We start from the raw sequence: 23,433 nt of genomic DNA, 5'->3' as shown, positions 1-23,433 counted from the left end.
CAGGGTGTTCCCGGTCTGCAGTGGTCAGTACCTATCAAAAGTGGTCCAAGGGAGGAAAAGCGGTGAACCGGCGACAGGGTCATGGGCGGCCAAGGCTCTTCGATGAACGTGGGGAGCAAAGGCTGTCCAGTGTGGTCCCATCCAACAGACGAGCTACTGTAGGTCAAATTGCTGAAAAATGTTATGCTGGTACTGATAGAAAGGTCTCAGAACACACAGTGCATCGCAGTTTGTTGCGTCTGGGGCTGTGCAGCCGTAGACCAGTCAGGGTGCCTATGCTGACCCCGTCCACTGCCGAAAGCACCTACAATGGGCTCGTGGGCATCAGAACTGGACCACAGAGCAATGGAAGAAGGTGACGTGGTCTGATGAAACAAGTTATCTTTTACATCACGTGCGTGTGCGTCACTTACTTGTAGAACACATGGCACCAGGATGTACTATGGGAAGGTGGCCAGCCGGCGGAGGCAGTGTGATGCCTTGGGCAATATTCTGCACATACCACCTACCTAAGCATTGTTGCATACCATGTGCACCCGAATTCTCTGATTGCATTGGCCTCTTTCAGCAGGATAATGCTCCCTGCCACCAAGTAAAAATGGTTCAGAAATGGTTTGAGGAACACACCAACGAGTTCAAGGTGTTGACTTGGCCTCCAAATTCCCCAGATGTCAATGCAATTGAGCATCTGTGGGATGTGCTGAACAAACAAGTCCGATCCATGGAGGCTACACCTCGCAAATTACAGGACTTAAAGTCTTGGTGCCAGATACCACAGCACACCTTCAGAGGTCTAGTGGAGTCCATGCCTCAACGGGTCAGGGCTGAAAAAGGGGGACCTACACAATATTAGGCAGGTGGTCACAATGTTATGGCTGATCGGTGTATATGCATGTTTCGGGAAGAGGCGTGTTCAAATCTTCGTCCTTCTGAACCTGATGGGAGTTGCCACAATGAGTCAACATTGTAACTATAAACCCTCAAAATGTGAGTCTTATTGAGTACTTGTAGAAATGACATCCTATTCTAATGTGTAACTACCTTTCTAGCAGCCTTTTAGATAAGACAGATACACTAGCTACTCTAAGGTTACTGCCTGACATTGCTTGGTGGTGTCATGGTTGAGATCAGGCAGGACACGTGGAGCAGAGCAAAAATACATCCTTTTAATTGTATATAATTAAAAAAACTGACAGGTATCAAACTGATGAAGATGGATCTGACAGTTACGGTCTTAAATGTTCCTGATCAATTGTAATCTCAGAGACTCAAAAGACATGAGCTAGGCAGGGTGCATATAACCCTGCACTATTACAATGAAGCACACCCTTTCGTCACATGTTTATTATCAACACCCCAGCTGTGCTAATGTTAGCTTACAAAAGAAGCAGACATCTTCGTGCAGTGATCAGAAAAAAACATGAATGTATTTTTGTATATAGATGAAAAGACCTGGAGCTACTCCAAAAAGACCCGGTTTGGAGCCCGGAAGCCCAGGCCTAACAACGACACTACTTCTGGCACTCTTGTTCATCTGTGCAAATCCACCTTAGTTTTTGGCGCCATTACGCAACTGTGTTGTTGTTGGAGAAAGAGAGAGCGAGACATGACTTCATTTTCAGGAAGGACCATAGCCTTTGCATATGTTTCTTTTTTGCCCTTTCAGTAAAAAAAAACATAACCTGAAAACAGTGAAAACAACATACATTTTGAAACATAGAAGCCAAGGACAAAGATATTGTATACACTACCGGTCAAATGTTATAGAACACCCCTATTTTCCCAGGTAAGTGAATAACCTGAAATGGTACAAAAGTAAGCAGTAAACTGCCAGAGAGAAAAAAAAAAGAAGTTTAGGTTACCAAAAACTGAAAAATAATGTTTTCAGAATTTCAGAGTCATAAAAATGCTTTTATCAAGGAACAAGTAAAGTGTTAACAACCTTAATGAAGGAAGACAAACATACCATTAAAAACAATAAAAGTTAGGAATTGCAGAGAAAGCCAAGGTATCAGTGAGTGCAGAATTTTCCTCTAGTTTCAAAAGGCACTTGAAAACTCTGGAAGAGGTCTGGCAGACCCAAAGCCACAACAGAATCAGAAGACAAGTTTCTTACAGTCAACAGCTAGCATCATAGGTGGCTCATCAGACAACAGCATCAAGCAGAGCTTAACACTGGGCGACGTAAGCAAGTCGCAATTTCAACTGTGAAGAGAAGACTTTGAGCTGGAGGTTTGACAGGTCGAGTGGCAGTAAGAAAGACATGCTAAGATGGCAAAATAAGAACAAGAGACCTGCCTGGGCCAGGAAGCACACCAAAGGTACTACTGATGACTGGAAGAAGCTCTTATGGACCAAATTTGAATCTTCTGTTTCTCCACGCCATCAAGTAAGCGTTGGATTGTTCCTCAAACATGGAGGAGGTCTCGTGATGAACACATTTCAACACATTTGTGGGAACTTCTGCAACAGTATTGGGAAAAACTTTGCAAACAATATCTGATTTCCATTGTGGAAAGGATGCCATGAGTACGTTCGGCTGTTAGGTCTGCAAAAGGTGCTTACTTTGATGAGTTAAAAATGTAGATTACATTTTGTAAAATAAAACGACTTCATGATTTATTTGTTCTCCAACTGTTTATTTGTTCTATGCTTTAATTGCAATATAAAGACATAAAAATTGTGTGAATTTCAATATGTGCGTGTTTGTGCACAATCATTACATTGAATTAACAAGCAACGGTTTCGAAACATACACTTTTCACGGTTGATGAGGCATGGACACAAGCACACAGAGAACAGAGGACATTTAATAACAGAACATGAATTAAAACAAAAGAAACACCACACCACAAGGACACAACAAAACAGCAAAAAAGGCTAAAGGCAAAAAAAGAGGCATTCGCCTAACAAAAAAGACAAAACAAGAAACACTGGGAAAGAGGGAACTTAAATAGGAACAGTGATTAAGGAAACCGGTGAGGGCGATAAGCAACAAAACAAGTGTCCGTGATCCAAAGGAGGGAGAGAGGGCACTGGATCTCACTGGCAAGCCTGCCGTGACAGGACGTGACAACAGTGCCTTCAGAAAGTACTTCCTCCATAGTTTCTTGTGCCATGGACTCAACTTATGAAATGCTTAAATTAATTTGTTTGCCATCAATCTACACACAATACACCATCCTGACACAGTTTGCCGATTTGTGTGAATTTATTGAAAATTAAATATGTCATGTACAACCCCGTAAAATGCTAATAAAAACTGAATGCAATGATGTGCTAATCATTTATCCTTGTATTTAATTGAAAATAGTACAAAGACAACATATCAAACGTTGAATCTTTTAACAATACTCTGTATGTGTTTGGGAACTGAGGAGACCAATTGCTGTAGTTTTAAAAGTGAAATGTATTCCGATTCTTGTTTGATATAGGATTTCAGCTGCTCAACAGTTCGGGGGTCTCCTTTGTTGTATTTTTCATTTCATAATGTGCCAAATGTTGTCAATGGGTGACAGGTCTGGACTGCAGGCAGGCCAGTTTAGCACCCAGACTCTTTCACCATGGAGCCATGCTGTTGTAATACGTGCAGAATGGGGTTTGGTATTGTCTGGTAGAAATAAGCAAGGCCTTCCCAGAAAAAGTTGTCTGCATGTCAGCATATGTTGCTCCAAAACCTGTATTTATTGTTCAGCATTACTGGTGCCTTCCCAGAAATGCAAGCTGGATGGTCCCTCTCCTCTTTAGTCTGGAGGACACGATGTCCATGATTCCCAAAAATAATTTAACATTTTGATTAGTCAGACCACAGGACAGTTTTGCACTTCGACTGAGTCAATCTTAAATGAGCTTGGGCCCAGAGAAGGCAGTGGCGGTTCTTGTCTATATATGGTTCCTTCTTTGAATGGTAAAGTTTTAACTTGCCTTTGTGGATGCAGCGACGTACTGTGTTCACAGACTTTTAATACCCAACCATGTTACTGACCTTTTGCCAACTGACCTATTTAGATGTGTGATATTCCACCAGGTTTAGTTTCTAGTATAGCACAACTTTTCCAGTCTTTTGTTAACTATGTCCCAACTTTTGTGTTGAGGCATCAGTTTCAAAGTAGACATATACACTGATCAGCCATAACATTATGACCACCTGCCTAAATATTTTGTATATATTGTGTAGGTCCCGCTTTTGCCTCCAAAACAGCCCTGGTTCCACTAGACCTCTGAAGGCGTGCTGTGGTATCTGGCACCAAGTTAGCAGGGCAGAGTCCTGTAAGTTGCCAGGTGGGGCCTCCATGGATCGGACATGTTTGCCCAGCACATCCCACAGATGCTCGATTGGATTGAGATCTGGGGAATTTGGAGGCCAAGTCAACACCTTGAACTTGTTGTTGTGTTCCTCAAACCATTCCTGAAAATGTTTTGCTTTGTGGCAGGGTACATTATTCTGCTGAATGATGCCAGTCCCATCAGGGAATACCATTGCCATGAAAGGGTGCAAATGGTCTGCAACAATGCTTAGGCAGGTGGTACGTGTCAAAGTAACATCCACATGAATGGCAGGACCCAAGGTTTCCCAGCAGAATATTGCCCAAAGCATCACACTTCCTCCGCCGGCTTGCCTCCTTCCCATATTGCATCCTGGTGCCATATGTTCTCCAGGTAAGCAATGCACACGTACCCGGCCATCCACGTGATGTAAAACCAGGCCAGGCCACCTTCTTCCATTGCTCCATGGTCCAGTTCTGATGCACGTTCATCAATGAGCCTTGGCCGCCCATGACCCTGTCGCCGGTTCACCGCTTTTCCTTCCTTGGACCACTTTTTATAGGTACTGACCACTACAGATTGGGAACACCCCACAAGGGCTGCAGTTTTGGAGATGCTCTGACCCAGTCGTCTAGCCATCACAATTTGGCCCTTGCTGGTCAAAGTCGCTCAGATCCCTAAGCTTGCCCATTTTTCCTGCTTCTCAACTTTGAGGACAGAATGTTCACTTGCTGCCTAATATATCCCACCTACTGACAGGTGCCATGATAACAATTATCTGTGTTAAGAGATCAGGGCTAAGACAATCACAAACACAAGGACATAATGTAAAGATAAACTTCATTATACACAATCTCACAAACCCAGTGTAAGGCAAAGGAGACCAACATTTGGATTCCTGGAGACACACACCATGAGGCTAGAGTTCATGAAACACAAACAAACAGAGGTATTTACAGACCCACCAACACTTACAGCAGTATTCACATATAACGTGACAGACCACTGTTTCCAGGCAGTTTTAAGCCATTGCTTTCAGTTTCAGTGTTAATCTTGTCAGAATGATGAAAGATATGACATAAAGATAGTATGTGTGATGAGTAAGGTTAAAGTACAGATATAAAGCTTAGAATTAGTTTTTGGATGCCGGAATTTAGGATTTAAGTCTTGAATTGTTGTGGAACCACACACATGCACACGCTCTAAAACCCCTGAAAGAGGACAGTTCTTCCTCGTGCTCCCTTTCTGCAGTTCAAGAGAGGTGAGTTTGGTAATGTGGTGCAGCCTTATTTTGAGAAACACAGACACTACCAATGACAACAAGTCAGAATGATGGTTGTCGATGCCAAACTGAGTCTCCTCAATGTGTTCCACAAGCAGTAAAACATCCTCCGTTCCAATCTCCTCCCGGACGATGTCTGAGACTGTCGACACCTTAGGAGCTGGCATTGGTGAAGCTTGGCGGATCACCCTCTCTGCAGCACTCAGCACCTTATTAAAATAATAATAATAATACATCATATTTATATAGTGCTTTACACAGGTGAGACACCACACCGAACCATCAGGCGGCGGAAGATGGCCTGGAAGTGCCGATGGATTGTTATTCCAGCCTCCTTATATGGAAAACAGGCACACAATACATACATTACTGACAAGACATAGATATTCATTAGGTATATTTTCAAAATTGTAATTAAAAGAACACCAACCCTACCTGACGCTCTGATTGAATTAATTAGTAGCTCCAAGTGATCTTGGCTGAACCTGTAGGTGAGCACATACCGCTGAACTAAATAATAAGTTTGTTTGAAAACCATTCTACTATCAGATGTTCTGTTGCCTTTATTTTAAGTGGGATGGGTATGAGACATGAGAGGTAACTTACTTTTGTTAGGGTGAATTACACGTGAATAATACACAGTGTTGGGCAAGTTACTTGGAAATTGCAGTGAGCTAAGCTATTAGTTACTCGCATGAATAAAGCTTCACTACACAAAAGCTACCACCCAGTCAAATGTAGCAAGCTAAGTAACACAAACACAGCAGTAGGCTAGTTCATTACATAGGAAGCTACTTTAAGTTGTGCTAATTTCACATGACAATAAAAGTAGCTTGTGTGGCCAAGCTACTTGGTAAATATAGGAGTTTCTACTACTGAAAAGTTACTTGATTCTGGAAATAGTGAAGCTACCACCAAAATACTAAGTTACTAGCTAAGCTAGTACTGCCCAACAATGATAATACCGTCTTTTATTTATATAAATATATAATTAGCTGGCCAATGTTATACCAGTAATATTTGCTTTATTTCTACAATAGCATTCTTGAGTCAGTTGTAATCTAAGTCAGTGTTATAGAATATGACTTATCAAGTCCCAGTTCGCTGGGTGAACACCGGCTAGTGCCGGATGGCAGTAAACATAGCCTAGCTAGCTGGATACGATTTCAGTACAGTAATATCAAAGATCCTTGCTCATTCTCAACTCTCTGGTAATATTCTAGACACAAAATACAACCAATAATACGGTAAGGTAAATCTTACTTGTGAAAAGTAATCCCCCGAGCCCTGCTTTCGATGGTCCGCCGATTTGAGCAGGAGTATGCTGCACAGTGCTCTGGCATCGTTGCTTCTGCTGCTACGCAAATAGGAGTATGACCGGTCAAAGATGGCGGCCGTATTTCTCGCGCCCCAGCAGCCAATGCGGCGTCTACTCTTTATTATGTCTATGGTTGAGAAGCTTCCCCATAGCAAAATGCTACCATACTTCACCAAGTGATGAGCATAACCTTGTCGCCAGACTCGTTCAGAGTATTCAGGCCTAATAATGAAATAAGAATTTCTCATGCTCTCAGAGACCTACAGACGTCATGTCATTTGCCTTTTTTCTCAGGACTGGCTTTCATTTAGCCACTCTATCATATAGCCTGATTAATGGAGTGCATCAGAGATGGTAATCTTTCTGGCAGGTTCTCCCCGTTCTCCAGTGAAAATCTGACCCTCTGATAGAGTGGCCTTTGGGTTATTGGGTTATTCATGTTTGTCTGGATGGCCACCTCTTGGAAGAACCTTGCAAGACACCTCAAAGACAATCAAAGGGCACAGGATGCATATGTGCTTAATTAGGAGTGTCATGCCAAAGGTTCTGAATACTTACGTGTGTGAGTCAATTAATTGTTTTTATATAAATTGGCCCAAATATCTTGACATTTGTTTTCGCTTTGTCATTATGTGGTATGGTGTATTGATTGAAGGCAATTCATTATTTATTTAATAAATTACAAATGAATTACACAATTACATTTTTTTTGAGAAAGTGAAGGGGTGTGAATACATCCCAATGGTAACATATATTATCCAGGTAAAAGTAAAATGCTACATTAATTAATAGACAGTTATGTAAAACATTGCTTGCTCTGGAAATGGCTGTTCTTCATTTGATTGCTTTCAATTACAATTAGATTACTTACATATCAAGAGACATTAGAAGACAAATATAACGAAATGAAGAACAGCTATTGCCAGAGCAAGCAATGGTAAAAGTACATTACCCAGGTAAAGTTAAAATGTTACATTAATTAATAGACAGTTATGTAAAATCTAACATTGCTTGCTCTGGCAATATCTGTTCTTCATTTGGTTATATTGCGATTTGTCTTCTAATGACTCTTAATATGTAAGTAATCTAATTGTAATTGAAAGCAATCAAATTACGATACAGAGTTTGAGTTATCCAAAAGTAATGTTACTGATTACAATTGTGGACAGGTAACTTGTAAATGTAACTGATTACATTAAAAAATAACCTATCCAACCCTGTATATATGTTTTAAACTATTATTACTTGTGTACAGTATGGTTTTGGCTTCATATACTCCACCTTTAAATTTACAATCCTATGGGATTATGCCAACTGCTGACCATTTAGAGAAAACAAATCAGTATTACAAAACATATATTATGATCGATTTGGTGAAATTTTCCCAAAAAGCTGGACTACTTCAGGTAAACTATGCTTCTTCTTTGCATTGTTTCTCCATAAAGAGAAATGTTCTCATAAAGAGAAATGTCTGCTTTTTGAGTATAAAGTACCCCAAAGGAATACTATACACACAAATGAAAAGTGTATTTTCTATTTGTCCAGACATTAGAATTGTAATTTTGTGTGCAAATGTAACCTCCATAACCCTTGTATTGCCTAATACCACCTTGGGAGAGTTGTATAAGTCTGCAGAACTGTTATTGAAAAAATCCTGTTGTTTCAGTGGATTTCCAGGTGGATTTGATAGAAATATGTTTTCTGACTCCATATCATTTTAGAGTTAAATAGAAACACTGAAAAAATACAGACCAAATCAACTCCAAGCTGGGTGGAGACTTCAGCAACCCTCAGGTGTGATAGGCATTCCAGTGTCAGACATAAACAGATACATCTCTGTCACTACTACTACTACTTTGGCAATATGTCACCACGTCCATCTAATAACACTTGATAGTTATAATGGCCATCATTTATCATAATTTGCCAGAAGAGATCAATAGTCAATCATGTGTGCTGTGAACCTCACCAACCTACTGACCCCAACACAAAGCAGAGCTTGTTACAGTAATGATCAGGCCGCACAGTCAGCGCCATTTGGGTCGCAGGTCCAAAGAATTAGAAGTAATTCAAATGTAATCGGTCTATCACTGTCACCCAGTGGTGCAATATAGTACTCTTTTCAGTGTTACACTTCTGTCTGGAAAAGTATGAAGGTGTATGACCAGTAAGTTAACAGTTTGTGGTTGGCGTTGTCACTGTGTGTGTGTGTCTGTGTGTGTATATCATGTATATATATATATCAAAAACAGAATTGAAAGATTGTAGATTTAAACCTGGGTCATCTAGACATCACTATGCCATGTCTCTGTAGTGACACTGTCTGAAGTCAGGACCATGACTGGCTGAAGGGTTCAGTCCTCAGGTGAGTGTGAGAGGTTGGCGGCTGGAGACAAGAGATGTTGGCTTTTTACTGTAAGATACAATTCATGAGAAGTTTCCTGCTAGCTCCCCTGGCTATATGTGTGTGTCTACGTGTGACTGCTCACGGCCAGTCCCCAGTCCGCTTACTAGACACTGCACAACCGGCACAGAACATCTTTCCTGCCCTCCTTCTCTCTCCCTTTTCTTTTCCTATGTTACTCTCTTTCTCTCTCTGTAGCCTCCTCATCATTTATTAACAGACCTGATCTCTCTCTGAGTCTCACCGGCACAGCTGTACACCCTACTGCCCTTTCACTGCCTCACCCCACAGAACGTGTTTATATGTGTGTGTGTGCGCGTGTGTGCATGTGTATGTGTTGTTAAGCTACATGCAACAGCAGTGGTTTGTAGCCTATCCTGTTTCTTCAACAGAGCAGAATGTTGTGAAAGTGTTACAGAGAGACATCACATTTAGCAGAAATGAAGGACACTCGCGCATGCACACACACACACACACACAAACACAAGGGTGTGAATGCACGCTCGCATACATGCACCGTGCAACATAAGACTTCTGGTCAATAAACCCTCCCACAATTCAGATACATACATATACACTACACTAGAAAAGCATGACACATTTACACTGAACCTACCAGCAGAATATGTCTCTTATAATCAGAATCACACCCAGAGCAAGCTGTGTCAATATCAATCTGAGTGATTGCTCAAACTAAACCTTATCCTCGATCAGTTTACTTTAAAAAACACTACAACCATACTGCAACAGTATCACAGGGATACATTCTTTAATCCGAGAAGATAAAAAGCACCATCATCGGTGCTACAGGTGAACACACACATATACAAACAAACAGTTGAGAGGGCTAATCTCCCAGTAGGTAGAGCACTAACAATGTGTTGGAGGCTCTGTACAACATTCAACCTGTAGCGCTGACAATGTGATAGAGGCTCTGTACTGCATTTAGCCGTGGCACTAATGATGTCACAGAAGCTCTGTACTCCTTTCAGCCTTTAGCGCTAACGACGTGATATAGTCTCTATACTGCTTTCAGCTTGTAGCGCTAATGATACGGCAGAAACTCTGTACTGCTTTCAGCTTGTTGCGCTAATGATGAGGCAGAAACTCTGTACTGCTTTCAGCTTGTAGCGCTAATGATAAGGCAGAAACTCTGTACTGCTTTCAGCTTGTTGCGCTAATGATGAGGCAGAAACTCAGTACTGCTTTCAGCTTGTAGCGCTAATGATAAGGTGGAAACTGTACTGATTTCAGCTTGTAGCGCTAATGATAAGGTGGAAACTGTACTGACTTCAGCTTGTAGCGCTTAGGATGTGATTAAGGCTCTACACTGCCTTTAGCCTTTTGCACTTATGATGTGATTGAGGCTCTATACTCCTTTAAGCTGTAAGGCTAACAATGTGATGGAGGATATTTACAGCTTTCAATCGTAGCGCTGGTGATGGGACAGTCTGCATCGCTAACACTGTGACAAAGTTTCTGTACTGCATTTAGACTGTAGCGCTAATGATGTGATGGAGGCTATTCTGTATTTAGTCTGTAGAGCTAATGATGTGACAAAGTTTCTGTACTGCATTTACCTGTAGCGCTAATGATGTGATGGAGACTATTCTGTATTTAGTCTGTAGAGCTAATGATGTGACAAAGTTTCTGTACTGCATTTACCTGTAGCAGTAATGATGTGACGGAGGCTCTGTACTGCATTTACCTGTAGCACTAATGATGTGACGGAGGTCCTATACTGCATTTACCTGTAGCTCTAATGATGTGACGGAGGCTCTGTGCTGCATTTACCTGTAGCGCTAATGATGTGACTGAGACTCTGTACTGCATTTACCTGTAGCTCTAATGATGTGACGGAGGCTCTGTGCTGCATTTACCTGTAGCGCTAATGATGTGACTGAGACTCTGTACTGCATTTACCTGTAGCACTAATGATGTGACGGAGGCTCTGTACTGCATTTACCTGTAGCACTAATGATGTGACGGAGGCTCTGTACTGCATTTACCTGTAGCACTAATGATGTGACGGAGGTCCTGTACTGCATTTACCTGTAGCTCTAATGATGTGACGGAGGCTCTGTGCTGCATTTACCTGTAGCACTAATGATGTGACGGAGGTCCTATACTGCATTTACCTGTAGCTCTAATGATGTGACGGAGGTCCTGTACTGCATTTACCTGTAGCTCTAATGATGTGACAAAGTTTCTGTACTGCATTTACCTGTAGCGCTAATGATGTGACGGAGACTATTCTGAATTTAGTCTGTAGAGCTAATGATGTGACAGAGGTTCTGTACTGCATTTACCTGTAGCACTAATGATGTGACGGAGGCTCTGTACTGCATTTACCTGTAGCACTAATGATGTGACGGAGGTCCTGTACTGCATTTACCTGTAGCTCTAATGATGTGACAGAGGCTCTGTGCTGCATTTACCTGTAGCGCTAATGATGTGACGGAGGCTCTGTACTGCATTTACCTGTAGCACTAATGATGTGACAGAGGTCCTGTACTGCATTTACCTGTAGCTCTAATGATGTGACGGAGGCTCTGTGCTGCATTTACCTGTAGCGCTAATGATGTGACTGAGGCTCTGTATGGTATTCGGTCCGTAGCACTACATGGAAAAGAAAGTCTAGAAGGCCATAGAAGTATTCATGGATCATCTATATCATCTACAATAACAAATATATTGCCTATACAAGCCACAAGGCCATCCATTCACACACATGCTCAGCAATATTGTTTCCTAACATACAAACACACACAGTTATTTGTCCTTACTCTCTTCAAACAACCAACTAGGCAGTTTTCTGATTACCGATCATCCCTTAGCAAAGCTACTGAGGGTAAACATTTACCCTATTCACTGTGAGCTGCTTGATTCATAATAGTGAACTATTTCAACTAATCTACTACTACTATTCATTAAGACAGATGTGTAATACCAATTGATTTACGGAGGCCATGCAAGCTTTAGAACCAACCGACAACCCCAAACACAGATTAAAATTCTGTACAGACAGCGGGGAATAAATTATGTATCATCTCATACACAGACATACTGTACAGTACAGATGCACATATCCATTATCCAAGCACACACAGAGACACTTACAGACATGCATGTGTGCGCGCACACACACACACAGACACACATATACACACAGTAAAGCACTCAAGAGAACCAGGTAAAGCTCTGTGATGTGAAAGAGACCTTTTAGGAGAGACAGTGACACACATAGACAACTAAGGAGCGAGAAACATAACACACACACACACACTGTGACACACCTAGTGAGGCAGGAGTCCTGAGACATTGCAAATAAACTGTCCTAATACCCGTTCACTGTCCAGTTGACTTTACTTAAACAACCTCTATTCAGTCTACCTCCAACTCCAACATTACATAAATGAATTTGTGTTGATCGACATCATGAACAACCGCCTGTCCGCCCGCCAAATCCCATAGCCGCGTGGGAGAAAAGACAGGTATACAGACGCGCGTCCGCATGCTCACCTGCGGAAGAATACGGTACGTTCGCGGAACACACTGCAGTTTGTTGGTGCGTAAATACATTAGATGCGTTTTAATGATGTATGTAGGCATACAGTTTTCATATTTTTATCAAATAATCTGTTACAATACCAATATAATGTGTCACCGAGGTTAGAAAGCAGTTATACATACCCCTTCACGTGTTATTTCTTACTTCGGTTTCGTGGAATCCTCGGTCCTTTCGGTGTCTAGTAGCGTACCGAATTATATAACACTCAAAATAACTTCTCCACGCTGCGGAAAACACTGCCACTGCGACGCAAGGAAATCTGACTTTTTTTCATTTTTCTTCAATAGCCTACGTCCTAGAGACATTCTGAAACTCCAACTCAATATTCGTTTCTTTGACAACTTGTTTTGCGCTAGCAGAGAAGAAACAGGATTGAGGCTACTCCAAATATTATCAAGCACATAGGCTATCATATCTGATTATGTTGACGGATGCAGATAATATTGCGTGTTTGCAAATGCAAATGAAACCGCAACATACAAAATGTTTATTTCACTCACGTCATAAGCCATCAGCTGAAAACATTTAATTGAACTTGCCTTCGCGCGCATGTAGACTTGTCAGAAATTATGAAAATAGATGATTGCCAAAAGCCACATGCACATCTTAATTTCATACATTAAACATTCAAATGATTTACCTTTTGTAGAATGTGAAGGACGTAAATCTTGCAGCTATTTGAACACTTATGATGAGTTTGTCTTACTCCTGATCCCTCAGAGGAGTCATACTGAGAAAGAGCTAGGGAGAGCGAAAGCGAGTGACAGAGTGAGAAAGAGAGGAGAGGGGAAAATAAATCTAGTACCAGAGCGCGGGCAGCCCTTGCAAGAGGATGCTTCAGTCTCCTAGCAACAACAATCGATCTGGCAACCAGTTTTTTTTTTTTTTTTTTATTGGATAAAAAGAAAACTTGGCCATTCACCTCTTTTACAGGCTTACCAAAATAACATATCCTACTCTTCTTTAGCACATCGAGCAAACAAGGAGAGGGACAAAGAGATTACAAACCTTCTAGATAAAATGATATGTAAATTCATTCTGATACACATTTGATTTATTAAATTCCTATTCGTGAATTAAGTGAGATTTTGTTCCCCTTTATAGTAAAGATTGAGAATAACAATAGTTTAAACATGACCACTACTCAACTTACAGCCAACAGGTACTGGCCTACGCCAGTAATATGCAATGAAAACAATACAGAATGTAAGCTATTTGGTAAACGTTTTCAGTTGTGGATACAACTTATGCTGGGATATTTTGACCTAGTCAACTGGACTGGGCGAAAAACAAACATGGGCAAAAACAAACATGGGCAAATCAGACAATCACTAAAGTATTTTGGGCCCCATTCTCACCTGACATTTTAGTAATCTATTCAGAGTGCATCCATTTTAAGATTTGTGAAAGGGTGGTGCTTTGAAATTGTTTCTAGATACTATGGATAAGTCGCTGGGGTTTGATGCCTCGAGAGATGAGCTCAACTAACAGTGAGCTGTAGTAGTAAAGACAGGAGATGATGTGCCTGGATTAGGACCCCAGAGCAAGAGCAGCTCCAACTTATTTTGAGGTGCTGGGCCCGACATCCAAGTAGAAATGTCGGCCTGGCATGCAGAGATTTGTGTCAGAAGAGGGGAAGGAGAGAAGTAGATAAGTGTCATATTAATTGGCCTATTAATGGTAGAGATAGTAGAGACCATGTGTGGATATGTCAAAGCCAAATATCTTTGTGTATAGAGCGAAGAGGAGCGAGCCGATCAAACTGAGCTGATGGGGATGCCAGTAGGAGAGTGCGTGGAGCAGACACATATTACATATTCTTTCTACATCACCAGGGAGGATCAGCATGCAAGGTACGATACATTTGTAATCTTAAAATGTTCACCCGGCATGGCCAGAAGAGGCCTGGCCACAACCTCAGAGCCTGGTTCCGCTCTAGGTTTCTTCCTTTTAGTTTCGACCACTTTTAAGGAGTTTTTCCTAGCCTAGCCACTGTGCATCAACACTGTTGTTGCTTTCTCCTTGGGGTTTCAGCCTGGGTGTTTTGTAAAAGCACTTTGTGACAACTGCTGATAGAAAAATGGCTTTATAAATACATTCGATTGATTGAAGATCTAAAAGGATAAGAACAGAGGAGAGAGAGTTAACTAGGTCAATGCCAACCACTTTTCTGACCCAGAGTAGAGACATATAGTTTGAGTGACCCATCTTGAATGCTCATTGGTTAGGATCAAGAAAATTGTTCTGAGAGAGATAGTGGGGCACTTGGTCAGAAAAAGCAATCTCAACTGTCACCTAGACATTTCTGATTTCCAGGATGACATTGGAGAGAAAATGGAAAAAAAGAAGATAATGCATGCAGATAAAGGGATGGATGGAGCAGAGGAGGTGATGGATGAGGGAGAGAAGAGATGGTGACAGTTTCTTAGAAAGAACTAGATATTTGGAGTGATAGAAAGTGACTTTCGCTGTTGATAAAGGAAGATAAGGTGGCCAGTAGGGATTAAAAGGATGATAGGTCATCTTGATGTTTTTTTTCTCCCTCTGTATTTGCTGGCCAGAGCCCTGTTCTGTGAGCTCGCAATGAGTCACTCAGTCACAGTGTAGAAGAGGAGGGTCAAGGTGGCTAAGCGGAAAAGGGACTATGAGAGTCGTAAGATGTGAAGAGGGGGGATAAACGAGTTTAAGAGGCAGAACCAGAAGACAAAAGGGAGGATTTAGCAGAATGGGGGGATGACAGGATAGGAGGGCTGAATGGATAGCAAATCAAGTTTATTTTTCAGTTGGACAAGATCAATAATGTTGATTGTCTACCTTCTAAACTGACATCAACCAACCCTACCCTGCCAGCTGCCGCAATTAGCCAACTAGCTAGCCACTAATGTTAACCAGCAAGCCAAGTAGTAGTGTTGTGACTCAAAAAGTTGTTCTTCTCACATGTGACTAAAGCATATTTAATGGTTTTGCACACTTCATCTGGTTTAACAAACATTCTTCATCCCATCTGTTATGCTAATGTTATCACCTATCTTGTCTACTACTGTCTGGATGGTCTAGGTTGGACATATTAAGTAATCAGTCAGAGACAGAACGGGCACACAATAACAGAAATCTAGAGATCTACACATTTAATCATGTGGACCATCCCGTTTCTTTTAGCCAGTTTAGGTCTAATATTATCCAGTCAAACATTGCTTGCATATTTCCAAACACATTTATGTTTGAGTGCAGAAGCAAATATATAGAGGATGAAGAAATCCACAATCATGCTTGCAGGCAATATCATGATCAAAATATGTGGCAGAAATCCTTGGCAGAAACACATAATTGATTTTAACAGTGTCATGCAGAACATCTAAACAAAGACACTCCTTTAAAAAGATTGCGTCAGTTTGCGTCTTTAACATGTTTGTTGTAATAACAGTTTCAGGTGAACAAGACATAGGGATGAATCTACACTACAGTTTAAAGTTTGGGGTCACTAAGCAGATTTATTTCCCCATTTAAATAACATAAAATTGATCAGAAATACAGTGTAGACATTGTTAATCTTCTAAATGACTACTGTAGCTGGAAACAACTGATTTATAACTGATAATATCTACATACAGTGGGGAGAACAAGTATTTGATACACTGCCGGTGTTGCAGGTTTTCCCACTGACAAAGCATGTAGAGGTCTGTAATTCTTATCATAGGTACACTTCAACTGTGAGTGACGGAATATAAAACATATGTAAGAAAATAACATTGTATGATTTTTAAGTAAATTCTAGGTTCGATTACAGGCTCAAAATATCCAGAAACAAAGAACTTACTTCTGAAACTCATCAGCCTATTATTGTTATGAGAAATTAAAGCTATTTCATGCTAGAAATTGCCAAGGAACTGAAGATCTCATGGAACGTTGTGTACTACTCCCTTCACAGAACAGCGCAAACTGGCTCTAACCAGAATAGAAAGAGGAGTGGGAGGCCCCTGTGCACAACTGAGCAAGAGGACAAATACATTAGTGTCTAATTTGAGAAACAGATGCCTCACAGGTCTTCAACTGGCAGTGTAATTAAATAGTACCCGCAAAACACCAGTCTCAAATCCAGGATGATGGCCTTCTAAGCAGTGTTGCAAAAAAAAAGCCTTATCTCAGACTGGCCAAAAAAAATGAAAATGTGCAAAATAACACAGACACTGGACAGAGTAAGATTGGACAACATCTGGGCATGCTCCTGATGAGATGGCGGATGTTGTCCTGGGGGATCTCCACCCAGACCTGGATCAGGGCATCAGTGAGCTCCTGGACAGTCTGTGGTGCTACTTGACGGCGTCGGATGCACCGATACATAACATCCCAGAAGTTCTCAATTGGATTCAGGTCTGGGGAATGTGTGGGCCAGTCAATGGTATCAATGCCTTCGTCATCCAGGAACTGCCTACACACTCTGGCCACATGAGTCCGATGGGTCTGGGGATTTCATCCTCGTACCTAACAGCAGTCAGGGTACCCTTGGCTAGCATGTGGAGGTAACCAGTGTTATGGGTTACAGGTTTGTGTTTACCTATTGTTTTGGTTACTATTTTCTTCTTTGGTTTGTTTCTTGTTTGGTATGAGCACAAGAATGTTGCAACATATGAATGTGACGCTACTCCTACTAATTGATTTTCCCGGCTTCAGCACTTGATTTTGGGTAGAACCATAAAAGGAGGTCCTGTTTGGAAACAAGGGTGGGGGTGGGAGTGTCAAGTGAAGAGAGAGAGTGTTTGTGACAAACGGGGTTTGATCGTTCACAACTACATTACAAGTTTTTGTGCTTTGTAGTGATTTCAGTATTTCAAGCTACCTACTGTTTTTGTTTTGTTTAGACAAGCTGTGTGTAGCTATCTTTCGACACCCTGTTTTTGTATACACTTTTGGGGACACTTCCTACACCTCTTCACCCCACAAGGACTATTTTGTTTAGTGATGATATATATCCTATATACACTCACCTAAAGGATTATTAGGAACACCATACTAATACTGTGTTTGACACCCTTTCGCCTTCAGAACTGCCTTAATTCTACGTGGCATTGATTCAACAAGGTGCTGAAAGCATTCTTTAGAAATGTTGGCCCATATTGATAGGATAGCATCTTGCAGTTGATGGAGATTTGTGGGATGCACATCCAGGGCACAAAGCTCCCTTTCCACCACGTCCCAAAGATGCTCTATTGGGTTGAGATCTGGTGACTGTGGGGGCCATTTCAGTACAGTGAACTCATTGTCATGTTCAAGAAACCAATTTGAAATGATTCAAGCTTTGTGACATGGTGCATTATCCTGCTGGAAGTAGCCATCAGAGGATGGTGGTCATAAAGGGATGGACATGGTCAGAAACAATGCTCAGGTAGGCAGTGGCATTTAAACAATGCCCAATTGGCACTAAGGGGCCTAAAGTGTGCCAAGAAAACATCCCCCACACCATTACACCACCACCACCAGCCTGCACAGTGGTAACAAGGCATGATGGATCCATGTTCTCATTCTGTTTAAGCCAAATTCTGACTCTACCATCTGAATGTCTCAACAGAAATCGAGACTCATCAGACCAGGCAACATTCTTCCAGTCTTCAACTGTCCAATTTTGGTGAGCTCGTGCAAATTGTAGCCTCTTTTTCCTATTTATAGTGGAGATGAGTGGTACCCGGTGGGGTCTTCTGCTGTTGTAGCCCATCCGCCTCAAGGTTGTGCGTGTTGTGGCTTCACAAATGCTTTGCTGCATACCTCGGTTGTAACGATTGGTTATTTCAGTCAAAGTTGCTCTTCTATCAGCTTGAATCAGTTGGCCCATTCTCCTCTGACCTCTAGCATCAACAAGGCATTTTCACCCACAGGACTGCCGCATACTGGATGGTTTTCCCTTTTCACACCATTCTTTGTAAACCCTAGAAATGGTTGTGCATGAAAATCCCAGTAACTGAGCAGATTGTGAAATACTCAGACCGGCCGGTCTGACACCAACAACCATGCCACGCTCAAAATTGCTTAAATCACCTTTCTTTCCCATTCTGACATTCAGTTTGGAGTTCAGGAGATTGTCTTAACCAGGACCACACCCCTAAATGCATTGAAGCAACTGCCATGTGATTGGTTGATTAGATAATTGCATTAATGAGAAATTGAACAGGTGTTCCTAATAATCCTTTAGGTGAGTGTATAGTGATGTACAGTATCTCACGAAAGTGTGTACACCCCTCACATTTTTGCTAATATTTGATTATATATTTTCATGTGACCAACACTGAAGAAATGACACTGGCCCAGTCTTTAAAAAAGTGAATATTTGCTTACCAGTGTTATAAGCAATCGAAAGCTCATGTTACTACAGTGTATTTGTAAAGTATTCTCTTTTTCCACATTATGTTACACCCATATTCTAAAATGGATTAAACTTGTTTTTTCCCCTTTGAAAAAAATTTAATACAGAAATATCACTTTTACATATGTTTTCAGATCCTTTTCTGTGAAGCTCTAAATTAAAGCTCAGATGCATCCTTTTCCATGGATCATCCTTGAGCTGTTTTTACAATGTGATAGGAGTCCACCTGTTGTAAATTCAATTGATTGGACATGATTTGGCATGTGACCACCGAGCCATGAGGTCTAAACTATTGTCTGTAGAGCATCATCAGAGGATTGTGTCGAGATACAGATCTGGGGTAGGGGTACTATAATCTGCAGTGTCGAGAAAACATTGGACTCTGTCATTCTTAAATGGAAGAAGTTTGGAACCACCAACACCTTTCCTAGAGCTGGTCCGAAAGTGACCCAGAACCCATTATGAGAGAGTTCCATACTTCCTGTGTGTATGATCTGAGAACTTTCTTGAAAGTTAACCATCTCTGTGGCACTCGACCAAACAGGCCTTAATGGTAAAGCGGCCAGATGGAAGACACTCTTCAGTAAAATAGTGTTTGGAGTTTACCAAAAGGACTTTCAGACCATGAAAAGCATGATTTTCTGGTCTGAGGAAGGCAAAATTGAAGACTTTGGCCTGAATTCAAAGTTTCACATCTGGTGGAAACCAGGCACCAAACTTCACCTGGCCCATACGTAAAGAAGGTTGGTGGCAGTATAATGTTTTCAGGATGGTTTTCAGCTGCAGGGACTGGGAGGCCAGTCTGGATCATGGGAAATATGATTGGAGAAGAGACAGACAGATCTTTGTAAGTATAGACAGATCCTTGATGAAAACCAGCTCCAGATCGCTCAGGACCTGGGGTTAAGGGTCAGCTTCCGATTGAACACCGACCCTAAGCATGCATCTAAGATAACCCTGGAGAGGCTTTGGGATATATACATTTCCTTGAGTGGCCCAGCCAGATCTTGGACTTCTCTGGAGAGACCTGAAATTGGATCGATGTTCCCATCCAACCTGACAGATCTTGAGAGGATCTGCAGAAAAGAATGGATGAATCTTCCCAAATACAGGTGTTTCAAGCTTGTAAAACAGACGACTCAGGGCTGCAATCACTGCCAAAGGTGCTACAGCAAAGTACTGAGTGAAAGGGTCTGAAAACCTATGTGAATGAAACATAAAAAATAGTTTTATGTTGTAAATTGATGAGGAAACATACATTAGAATAAGGTTGTAACACAACCAAATGTGGAAAAAGTGATTTTCCAAATTTTTTTCCTGAACATAGAAATAACATTTCTTTCAAGTTTATTGTGCATCATTTAAAAAAAAAAACTTGACAAATAAACTAGCTATGCCTGCTGAAACCAAAGCACAACATTAGAAATCTTTCATACTTACTTTTTTTTTCTTCTGCTACCACTTGTACACCTGTGTAACAAACCTCATGCTTTACATTTGTAGGATGATGTTAAAATATTACTCTTTGGCTATGCGCACCAGCATTGTTTTGGTGTTGAAATGAGAAAGTATGAGCAGAAAAGACTCCCATGTTTACTGTAAAATATGGTGGTGGATCATGGGGCGATCTGGTTTCATGGGGCGATCTTTTATATCATGGGGCGATCTGGTTTCTTCTGGTTCTAGGGCATTTATTATGGTCAACAGCATTATGAACTTTGTGCAGGACAAGGATATCTTGTACCAAAACCTTATTGCTTCTGTCAGGAGGCTGAAACGTGAAAATATTCTGTATTGGGTAATGGTCTAAAACCCTTTACAATGTGTTATTCAATTTCTTAAAAACATATAGGAAAAGGCTCAGTGTCATTATCCTTATGAAAGGAGTGTGGATAAATACTGTAAAAACAAGGGTGCCAATAATTGAAACGGTTGGTACTGTAGCACGGAAGGCAGAGCAAGGACACAGGGACAGGCAGAGGGTACAATGCTCGATTTTTACAAAACAGGACAGAAAGCAAAGGAACTCAAGCTGTTTCACCAACTCACAGTGTCTTGTCTCCAGTCTCTTCGGGCAGCGTCTCCCACTCATCGTTGTCGCAGTCTGTGTGGGGCAAAGAAACAAACAGGCCGTCAATCTCATAGCATAGTCAGCTTACTCCAGGGAGACTCCTGTCCCCGCCTTTATGGCTGCTATGATTATCCCTTACAAGAGGCAGTTTTGAGGCGTTTGGGCTGGTCCTCCCAGCTGCCTCCAGAAGGTTCTGGAATGTTCTCACACTCCCCCCTACAATTGCTCTGTCTTCTCCGGAATATTCCTGCAGTCTACAGGTCCGCTCTCCCCAGGGTCATGAACCTGTTGCTGTCGTCCTCCGAGAGCGAGATGCTGGTAGGACAATGCACCACAGTACATATAATTTAGAATGTGAGAAGTGTGTCATTTCATTTAATCCCTTGAATCAATAAGGAAGTAAATATAACAAATATATAATGTTGAAAACTTACAATGTAGTTTGTTACCAGTGTCATACAAAATGTTCAGCTCTTCTTTATGATAGAGAACTCCATCACTATAAGTAATTATCTTTTATTTATTGAAGCAGCTGCACTGCCTGTTGTGCCGCAAGTCTCTTGTTAGCATAATGTTATAAGTGGTTGCTACACAAATACAGAATATTTAGCTCATAAAACGTTACAATCAAGGATGAACACTGACCTGATCTCCGAACTGGATGTAGGCTCAGAGTCTTAAACTTAAGAGATACCGAGCAAGCTGGTCAATGAAGTAGAGCTAGCCAGGTGCATTAGCTAACTGTAGCAGCTTATCCTGTTACTGGCCGCTCAAATGCTTGCACATTAATTTGAATTGTATAACGGTTCAAACTTTTTGGTTTAATTTCTAGTTTAATATTGAACAATGTTTTGTTAGTTTTCTAATGAGCCCAAAACAAGAAAACAATCACAACTAATTGCAATCCTGCTTGTTGCCAGGTGTCATAAGGTGGATACGCTGAAGATTCTGGTTAGTGGGGTCACTCCCATGCCTAACTCCCCTTTTCACCTCCTCCTTCTCCTCCTCCATCCCTTTCTCTCCCCCTCTTTTGAATGCTCACGTCTGTGTGTGTTTGTGTGTGTGCGCATGCGTGTATGTGAGTCATTAGAATTCCAGTATGTGTGCAGCTCCTCTTGTACAGAATGCAAAGGCTCTCCATGCATGACTGGGCCTGAGAGGGCACTGTCTACACACACACACACACACACACACACACACATAACCAAGCTCACCGGTGTTTAAAGCAGAGCTTTCATTAAGCAGATCTCTGTGTCTGTGTATTGGGAAGTTAGCCAAGCGTACAGAGACATTTTAGACAAAGTCATATTTGATTGGGAATGTAATCGCAGCTTTATTGGAAACGGTGGAGCTGGTCTGTTTTGTATGCATGACGACATGACTGGGAGATGTTATACTGGTGTTAGGTTCCCTGTTCCTCTGCATTAAGCCTGCAGCATACAGCACACACACGCATGTGTTTCCGCACACGTCTTCACAGACACACACACACACACACACATCTCTTCTGTCAGTCATAGAAACCCCATTGCTCCAGTCTTCCCTAGCCCCCAATAAGCCATTGTGTGTGTGTTTGTGTGTTTGTGTGTGTGTCAGTGTGTGTGTGTGTGTGTCAGATGCTGGCCTCCTTAATAAAGGCCTCATTGTCTGTGTAGCAGGCATGTATGCAGAGAGCCCAGAAAGCTGCTTTGTCCCATAAGGGTCCCTCAGCACAACAGCTTTGTCCCCTACTTCTCCCCATGGACCCCAGCACAGCACAGCGGAAAGACCTAGAGAGAGAAAGGAGAGTGGGATGGATGGGTGGATGGAGAGGGACATAGAGAGAGGCAGGAAGGAAGAGGGAGATAGTGTGGACCTTCTGTCTTCTTATGTTCAAGGGTTCTGTGGGTAAGTTGGTAAAAAAGGGTGCAGTTGTGCTCCTGCATATCTGTTTAGGGACTGAAGCTCCCCCCTCATGTGTTTTGAAACATACTTGGTGTGTATATTTATGCATGTTTTGTGTGTGTGCGTGCGTTTGTGTGTGTGTGTGTGATGGTGCGTGTGTGTTAGGAGAGCTTGTGCGCTGCGGTCTAACACTTCCCATATGGAGAGCCGGCTTGTTCATGTGGCAGGATGTTAGTCCGCTGGGATAGTGCCCCCCACACCCAACCAATGCCATGTCTTTGA

The 23,433-nt window shown here is 41.7% G+C and overlaps 1 protein-coding gene across 7 annotated transcripts in view; it reads right to left on the bottom strand.

The window, feature by feature from the left end:
- The window catches only part of grm3 (glutamate receptor, metabotropic 3), a 76,942-nt gene extending 55,679 nt beyond the window's left edge, over positions 1–21,263 (bottom strand). For 4 of the 7 annotated variants that reach the window (XM_010883821.4, XM_020040448.3, XM_013138917.4 and 1 more), the window contains exon 1: positions 13,482–13,591. The gene's annotated coding sequence lies outside the window, so the exon portion shown is untranslated. Of the gene's footprint in view, positions 1–12,963; positions 13,290–13,481; positions 13,592–21,245 lie in introns of those variants that run through there. The other 3 variants (XM_020040446.3, XM_020040447.3, XM_020040445.3) reach the window with 2 other exon arrangements.
- Positions 21,264–23,433: the final 2,170 nt, after the last annotated feature.

This window comes from Esox lucius, chromosome 19 (genome assembly GCF_011004845.1).
Source record: "Esox lucius isolate fEsoLuc1 chromosome 19, fEsoLuc1.pri, whole genome shotgun sequence".
NCBI lineage: Eukaryota > Metazoa > Chordata > Actinopteri > Esociformes > Esocidae > Esox > Esox lucius.
Note: the sequence above shows the minus strand (reverse complement) of the source record. Positions and strands in the feature narration are given on the sequence as shown.